Source organism: Salvelinus namaycush, unplaced genomic scaffold (genome assembly GCF_016432855.1).
Source record: "Salvelinus namaycush isolate Seneca unplaced genomic scaffold, SaNama_1.0 Scaffold7, whole genome shotgun sequence".
Classification (NCBI taxonomy): domain Eukaryota; kingdom Metazoa; phylum Chordata; class Actinopteri; order Salmoniformes; family Salmonidae; genus Salvelinus; species Salvelinus namaycush.
Window position 1 is genome coordinate 746394 of NW_024061419.1, and position 9306 is coordinate 755699.

General features: G+C 39.7%; 1 pseudogene; it reads left to right on the forward strand.

The window, feature by feature from the left end:
* Positions 1-519: 519 nt before the first annotated feature.
* On the forward strand, positions 520-8998 carry LOC120042509 (annotated as a pseudogene).
* Positions 8999-9306: the final 308 nt, after the last annotated feature.

A 9306-nucleotide genomic window follows, 5' to 3' on the forward strand; every position in this document is an offset into this window, starting at 1 on the left:
CCCTTTCACATTTGCATCACAAACAATATATTTAAAAATCATGATGAAAGTGGCCATTTTTTTTGGTCTCTTGTAAGACCCTATGATTGTAATGGACGGTTATAAGTTGACTGTCTATTTGATATTGTCATTCAAGCAGGAGAGAGACGTGACTATGGTGGATCCTCTGGGGAGCCTCAACAACATCCTGAAACTGACGAGTCAGAGAAGAGTCTCTCCAGAACAGAACACCAGATGGTACAGCTTGGTCTGGTCTAGCATTCAGCCTGCTCTATCTGGGTCTGGGCTGGGTTTCTGTAAAGCACTTTATGACAACAGTGACATCAGCATCCATAATGATATGTGTCTGTGTCCCCTCTTTGTGGTTACCAGGACAACGCTAGCCCTTCCTCCCTCCCGGAGTCCCCGTGTCGTGCCTGTCCCGGTAGCACCTTACTGCTGGGTATGAAGAGGTTGTCTGTGCTGCTGGTGGACTGCAGGAAAACAACGGGGCTGAGTGGAACTGTGAGAGGAGGAGAAGAGAAGAAAGGATCAGATTTGACTCATCAAAGTAAGTGCTGTAGTTTAGTTTGAACAAATACAATAGATCTGCCCACTGGTATCTGTTACCAGGACAACCAGCAGAGTTCTGTTAGTTGACAGGAAGATGGACTGGTATCTGTTACCAGGACAACCAGCAGAGTTCTGTTAGTTGACAGGAAGATAGACTGGTATCTGTTACCAGGACAACCAGCAGAGTTCTGTTAGTTGACAGGAAGATAGACTGGTATCTGTTACCAGGACAACCAGCAGAATTCTGTTAGTTGACAGGAAGATAGACTGGTGGATATGGATGTTATGAATATCATAACACTGAAAAAGGATTGTGCCAATGAAAAGAGAGAAACCAATAGACCATATAAAACCTTGATGAAAGTTAGCTTTGGAGAGAAAGTTTCAATGATCTGTTTTAAGGTGCTTGTTTTACAAAAACTTTTCCTTAAAACATTATGGATGTTACATTGCCTGTCCCAGTTAACCCCCCTATCTTTACAAGAGTGTAGAACAGGCAAACTAAACTCCAGACACTGTTAATTAATTAACTAATACTGGAGGAAAGCTGTGATCAGGCTGCCCACTCAAGAGAAAGCTTTGAACTGTAACCAGTGCCTGCAACCTTGTTCAGGTTATCAATCAAACTACCAGGGTAGTTACAAACAGTGAAGAAATTAAATCATCAACATATTTTGATCATATCTTTACTAATGCTGCAGAAATTTGTTTGAAAGCAGTATCCAAATTCATCGGATGTAGTGATCACAATATAGTAGCCATATCTAGGAAAAGCAAAGTTCCAAAAGGCTGGGCCTACTGTTCTATATAAGAGGTCATACAATTGTTTGTAGTGATTCCTATGTTGTTGATGTTGTTAGGTTCTTTTTTTTCAAAGTAAATAACTCACGGACACTAGAGAAGCTTTAACCAAGTTTAATTATTCCCAAAGGTTATGTACAGCTGTAATTCAGACATCCCAACATTTGTTCCATCCAGATATATATCTCACTTATGACACTCCTCCTTCTCTCCAATCCTTACATCTTATGGTTCCACAGGAAGAGAGTAAAGAGGGTAACAGGATACCAAACCTTTATCTCCCTGATGAGAATCTGTCCTGACCTCAACCCCTCCTTCATCTAATCCACAGATGGCTGTAAAAACTGTTAAATCCACGTGGATTGATGAGGAATTTAAAAATGGTATGATGAAGAGGGAGGCAAAAGAGATGGCAAATAGGTCTGGCTGTATAACTGATTGGCAAACATATAATATATTGCAAATATTAAATATTTCTGATTACCTTAAGTTACATGACCTACTATGCTAATTCTGTAGCGGTATTGTTAGAGGGGGGTAAAGATAAAGATTTTGTTGGGGCGCCAGGCAGGTATTAACCCTAGTTATTAAAGTTAGTTATTACCTATTATAACATTATTATTATAAATATGATTAAAACCGAAAAGATAAGAGTAGAATAGATAGAGTAGTGCTTCCAGACACATTCTAAACATGATGGAGTCTTAAAGGAGGACTGTAGCATCTAATGATGAAACATTATGGAGTCTTAAAGGAGGACTGTAGCATGGAGTCTTAAAGGAGGACTGTAGCGTCTAATGATGAAACATTATGGAGTCTTAATAACTTCTTATGGCTGCAAGGGAAAGTATTGAGTAGCCAGTTAAATCGTGCCCATTTCAAACGGCCTCGTACTCAATTCTTGCTCGTACAATATGCATATTATTATTATTATTGGATAGAAAACACTCTCTAGTTTCTAAAACCGTTGGAATTATTTCTCTGAGTGAAACAGAAGTCCTTCTGCAGCACTTTTCCTGACCAGGAAGTGAAATGTCAGAAATCGGTGCTCTGTTCAACTTCTTGCCTATACATGGGCATAAGACGTAAGAGCCTACGTACATTTCATACACCTTCCCCTGGTTGGTCAAGAGGTGGTGAGAGAAAAAAAATGGTGTTTATCTTGGTCTAAGGTGGAATAAAAGCTCTTTCTTTGACGTGACCGTCCACTTCCGGTTTCTGGGGCGCGCAAAGGGGACATGGATTTGGCTTCTTTTTAGCTGTTGTTATGAACGAATAACTTCTCCGTCTTAGATTTTTTTGATACATGTGTCCATATCATCGTAAAGTATGTTTTTTCAATATAGTTTAATCAGATTATTGACATTTTTTCGGGAGTTTTGACGTGATCCGTTCTCTGACTTTGATTACGTTGGAGATATATGTAGCACTTGGCAAGTGCCCATGCTAAATGAAGAGGGGAATTTGCCGTTCCAGTTCAAAACAACGACTTTTCTGGACAAAGAACACCTTGTCCAACATTCTGACGAAAGATCACCAAAAGTAAGAAACATTTTATAATGCTATTTCTAATATCTGTCGTGCATGTGAACTGGTCGTGGGCGCCCAAGTGTTTCTGGCTATTGTGGCTACGCTAATATAGCGCTACATTTTGTTTTCGCTGTAAAACATTTAATAAATCGGAAATATTGTCTGGAATCACAAGATGCCTGTCTTTCAATTGCTGCACACTATGTATTTTTCTGAAATGTTTTATGATGAGTAATTAGGTATTTGACGTTGGTGTCTCTAAATATTATGGCTGCTTTCGGTGCAATTTCTGATTGTAGCTGAAATGTGAACTATGATTTATACCTGAAATATGCAAATTTTTCGAACAAAACATATGCTATACATAAATATGTTATCAGGCTGTCATCTGATGAAGTCTTTTCTTGGTTAGTGGCTATTTATTTCTTTATTTGGTCAAATTTGTGATAGCTAGTGATGGAGTAAGAAACTGATGCAGTTAGAAAAGTGGTGTCTTTTGCTAACGTGGTTAGCCATAGATTTACATATTTTGTCTTCCCTGTAAAACATTTAAAAAATCGGACATGTTGGCTTGATTCACAAGATGTGTACCTTTCATATGCTGTATTGGACTTGTTAATGTGTGAAAGTTAAATATTAAAAAAAATATATTTTGAATTTCGCGCCCTGCACTTGAGCTGGATGTTGTCATAAGTGTACCGGTGTCGGGCTGCCGCCCAAACAGGTTAAAGGAGGACTGTAGCATGGAGTCTTAAAGGAGGACTGTGGCATCATGAGGTAGTCACCTGAAATGCATTTCAATTAACATGTGTGCCTTTTTAGAAGTTAAGTTGTGGAATTTCTTTCCTTAACCTGTTTGGGATAGGGGGCAGTATTTTCACGTCTGGATGAAAAGCGTTCCCAAAGTACACTGCCTGCTACTCACGCCCAGAAGCTAGGATATGCATATAATTGGTAGATTTGGATAGAAAACACTCTAAAGTTTCTAAAACTGTTAACCTGTTGAGGATGGGGGCGCTGTTGTGACTATTTATGCTAATCGTGTAATTTTTGAAACGGCTTCCCACAAAGTTCTTGATCGTACAATATGCATATTATTATTATTATTGGATAGAAAACAGTCTATAGTTTCTATAGGAGTTGAAATTTTGTCTCTAAGTGGAACAGAGCCCATTCTACAGCAATTTCCCTGACATGGAGTCAGATTTCAGAAATTTTGGCCACTGTTCTGGAGTCAGTTAAAAGGGCACTGTTATTGCTATGACTATACGGACACTGCTTACGTCTTCCCCTGGATGCCTTTACGTGATGACGATTTGAATGGGGTCGATTGCGCGTTCACAGGCACTATAAATTAAAAAAACCTGTAGCTAGCAAGTCTTTTCTTGCTGCGTAATGCGCGTGGAGGACATCGACCCGCACTTGTTCCAAGCATTAGTGGAGGGAGTAATATTACTCTGGTCATGTTTCTACTCGTTATGGGAGTTAAAAACATCATAAGGTAGTTAATTTAAAGCGTTTTATAGCAATTTATATCCGTTTAGTGCGATTTTGGGACATTTATTTCTGAAACGCTGTAAATTGCTGGGCACGCTTCCAGTTCATCCCGAACGCAGTTGGCATTTCCACATGGCAAGAGGACAGCTTTCCACCAAAAGACGATTGGACCCAAGAAAGGATCCTTTGCCCAAGATACTGATGGAAGAACAGCTCAAAGTAGGACATTTTTATTATGATAAATCGTGTTTCTGTCGAAAAATGTTAGTGGCTTAGGACGCCATGTTTTTTGACGTAGCTTCGCTTGGCGCAAACTGTATTGAAAAGTAAGGATAATTTAAAAAATGTAATTCCGCGATTGTATTAAGAATTAAATTGTCTATCAATCCCTGTCCACCCTATATTTTTTAGTCACGTTTATGAGTATTTATGTATAAGAGTAGATCACTGTCTAAGTGGCGCATGGACATTTTCTGACCAGCTGAGCTACATTTCACATTGTCTAACCATGATTTTGGTGGCTAAATATAAACATTTTCGATCAAACTCTATATGGATTGTGTAATATGATGTTACAGGAGTGTCATCTGAAGAATTCTGAGAAGGTTAGTGAAAAAATTAATATATTTTGGCGATGTTGACTTTTATCGCTCACTTTGGCTAGAATCAATGCTGGGCTGCTATGTGCTATGTGCTATGCTAATATAACGATTTATTGTGTTTTCGCTGTAAGACACTTAGAAAATCTGAAATATTGTCTGTATTCACAGGATCTGTGTCTTTCGATTCGTGTATGCTGTGTATTTTTACGAAATGTTTGATGATTAGTAAGTAGGTAAACACGTTGCTCTAAGTAGTTTTTCTATTCCATTTGTGACGGTGGGTGCAATTGTAACCTATGCCATCTACCTGAAATATGCACTTTTTTCTAACAAAACCTATCCCATACCATAAATATGTTATCAGACTGTCATCTGATGAGTTTTTTTCTTGGTTAGGGGCTATAAATATCTTAGTTTAGCCGAATTGGTGATAGCTACTGGTGTTGGTGGACAAATAAAAGATGGTGGATTATGCTAATGTGTTTTTAGGTAATAGATGTACATCTTTACATATTGTGTCTTCCCTGTAAAACATTTTAAAAATCGGACATGTTGACTGGATTCACAAGATCTGTGTCTTTCATTAGCTGTATTGGACTTTAATGTGTGAAAGTTAAATATTTTAAAAAAATATTTTTTTTGAATTTCGCGGCACTGGTTTTTCAGTGGGGGTGGGGGGGGAGTGCCGCTAGCGGCACTCTCATCCTAGACAGGTTAACATACTGTCTGTGAGTATAACATAACTTATTTGGCAGGTGAAACCCCGAGGACAAACCATCCAGGAGGATTTTTTTGTTGTTGAGGGGACTCTGTTTTCAAATGGCTTTGTGTGGCACTTTTCTGTGGCACTTGGTTGCAGTTCCTATTGCTTCCACTAGATGTCAACAGTCTTTAGAAATTGGTTGATGTTTTTCTTTAGAGAAATGAAGAAGTACGGCTATTCAGAACGAGGGTCCAGCCTAGTGCTCTCTAATGTTTTGATGCGCGCTCCAGGTCACGCGCTTCACGTTGTTTTTATCCGGTATTGAACACAGTTTATCCCATCTTAAATTTTCGCGATTATTTACATTTTAAAATACCTAAAGGTCGATTAGGAAAGTTGTTTGAAATGTTTGGACAGCGTTTACAGGTAACTTAACTTATTAGATATTTGTAGTCATGCTGGGTGAGTTGGAACCGGTGTTTTTTTTAATCAAACGCGCCAAATAAATGGACATTTTGGAGATATAACGACGGAATTAATTGAACAAAAGGACCATTTGTGATGTTTATGGGACATATTGGAGTCCCAACAAAAGAAGCTCTTCAAACTTAAGGCACAAATTATATAGTTATTTCTGATTTTTGTATCGCACCTGGCGGGTTGAAATATGATTGTCATTTGTTTGTTTGATGGGGTGCTGTCCTCAGATAATCACATGGTTTGCTTTTGCCGTAAAGCCTTTTTGAAATCTGACACGGTGGATTTGGTGTATTGCACTTGTGAATAAAAAAATATTTTGTGCTCTGCAATTTCACCGGATGTTGTCGAAACGTTCCACAAGCGGAACCCCTAGCCATAACAGGTTTTAATGTGTTTGAGCCAATCAGTTGTGGTTGTGACAAGGTAGGGGTGGTATACAGAAGATAGCCCTATTGGGTAAAAGACGAAGTCCATATTATGTCAAGAACAGCTCAAATAAGCAAAGAGAAACAACAGTCCATCATTGCTTTAAGGACCATCACAGGAATGGAAAGCCCAGAGTTACTTCTGATGCATAAGTTCATTAGAGTTACCAGCCTTAGAAATTGCAGCCCAAATAAACGCTTCACAAAGTTCAAGTGCTTTGTAACTTGTGCTTTGTATTTTCGACGTAAAAACAAGTTTTGGACTTCCACACAAAATTACTTCTTTAGTTATTTTATGTTTAAAGAAGTGTGTAGGTCACATTCTGTATCATACAGCTATGAAAGTTATATATTTAGAACCACTTGCTTGTTTGGAATCTAGCGACGTCTGTGTCTTCAGTGTCCTAGAACTGTCTAGTTTGTGTTCTGACTTGTAAAACAGGATGAATAAAATAAGGAATGTAAACATAGCAGTAATTGCCAGGAAGCTCTACATTTGTTTTAAAATCACACTATATTTGTTAAAACTGGCCTCAGGTTATTGAGAGATCTGATTTAGGATTTACCCTCGTAGCAAGGTTGTTTTATCATGTGGAGGTTTCATTCAGGTCTCTAATTTAAAAATAACACAGTGTCTTTGGCAGGAGAAAGACCAGGCTCAGAGGAACCAGAGCCAGGGACGTCCAAACCAGCAAGACGACGCCAGTGCTCCCACTGTAGAAAGAGTTGTAACCGGTTATGGGACCTGAAACAACATGAGAAAATACACACAAGGGAGCCTTACCACTGTTCCCAGTGTGGAAAGAGTTTTAACCAGAAAGCACACCTGAAACAACATGAGAGAATACACACAGGGGAGAAGCCTTACCACTGCTCCCAGTGTGGAAATACTTTTAACCAGAAAGCACACCTGAAACAACATGGGAGAATACACACAGGGGAGAAGCCTTACCACTGCTCCCAGTGTGGAAAGTGTTTCAAACTGCCAGGGCATCTGAAACGGCACGAGAGAATACACACAGGGGAGAAGCCTTACCACTGCTCCCAGTGTGGAAAGTGTTTCAGCCAGAAAGGAAACCTGACCCAACACGAGAGAATACACACAGCGGAGAAGCCTTACCACTGCTCCCAGTGTGGAAATAGTTTTAAGGTGTTGGGAACCCTTAAAGCTCACGAGATAATACACACAGGGGAGAAGCCTTACCACTGCTCCCAGTGTGGAAAGTGTTTCAGCCGTTCAGGGGAGCTGAAAGAACATGAGAGAATACACACAGGAGAGAAGCCTTACCACTGCTCCCAGTGTGCACAGTGTTTCAGCCAGAAAGGAAGCTTGACCCAACACGAGAGAATACACACAGGGGAGAAGCCTTACCACTGCTCCCAGTGTGGAAAGTGTTTCTGCCAGTCAGGGGAGCTGAAACGACATGAGAGAATACACACAGGGGAGAAGCCTTACCACTGCTCCCAGTGTGGAAAGTGTTTCAGCCGTTCAGGGGAGCTAAAAGAACATGAGAGAATACACACAGGGGAGAAGCCTTACCACTGCTCCCATTGTGGAAAGAGTTTCAATCGGCCTTGTCATCTGAAACAACACGAGAGAATACACACAAGGGAGAAGCCTTACCACTGCTCTTAGTGTGGAAAGAGTTTTAATGGTTTAGAAAACCTCAAAGCTCATGAGAGAATACACACAGGGGAGAAGCCTTACCACTGCTCCCAGTGTGGACAGTGTTTCAGCCAGAAAGGAAACCTGAACCAACATGAGAGAATACACACAGGGGAGAAGCCTTACCACTGCTCCCAGTGTGGAAAGTGTTTCAGCCAGTCAGGGGAGCTGAAACAACATGAGAGAATACACACAGGGGAGAAGAAACAGCATGAGAGAATACACACAGGGGAGAAGCCTTACCACTGCTCCATGTGTGGAAAGAGTTTTAACCAGAAAAGCAACCTGAACCAACATGAGAAAATACACAGAGGGGAGAAGCCTTACCACTCCTCCCAGGGTGCAAAGTTTTTGCCCATTTAGGAAGCCTGAAAGAACACGAGACTACACACAGAGGAGAAGGCTTAGAAATTGCTCAGACTGGGAAAACATATTACTCATCACAGTCACTTGAACGTCATGAGAGAATCCACACAGAAGAGAAGAATTACTTGTATATTGATATTTCACATCTCATTTACTTAAAATTCATCAGAGAACATACACAGTGCTCCCATTGTCTTATATTGTTGACTGATAATGTGTGTACTTGTTTTTACCGTATGAAATTAAATGGTACAAGGTATACTCAAACATATATTTGTTTGTTTTTATTAGAAAACATGACTTTAATATGGAGTCTGTCATTTTGAATATAGAGTAGATCAGATTCCATGTGTTTTAAATGGTCCTTTTAAAATTCTGACTGTGTGTTTATCTGGGTGTGTCATTCCTCCAGCACTACAGATAATACAGTGATATTTGGATGTGATGCATTTGCTCCATTGTTGACATTTGCATTTTTGGCCCACTGATGATTTAATGAAATTAAAATGTTCAGACTCTGTAATGGAAAATGTTCATTGTATGTGTCCACATAACTGAGTATGTGACTAACCTTGTGAAACGGTCCTATTATAATCTCCTGTTCTTGGGAGTATCATTCTGTGTTGCAAACTTTGTATGAATAAAGTCCCGCCCAGGAACAGGAAACTATAAAGATATGTGCTC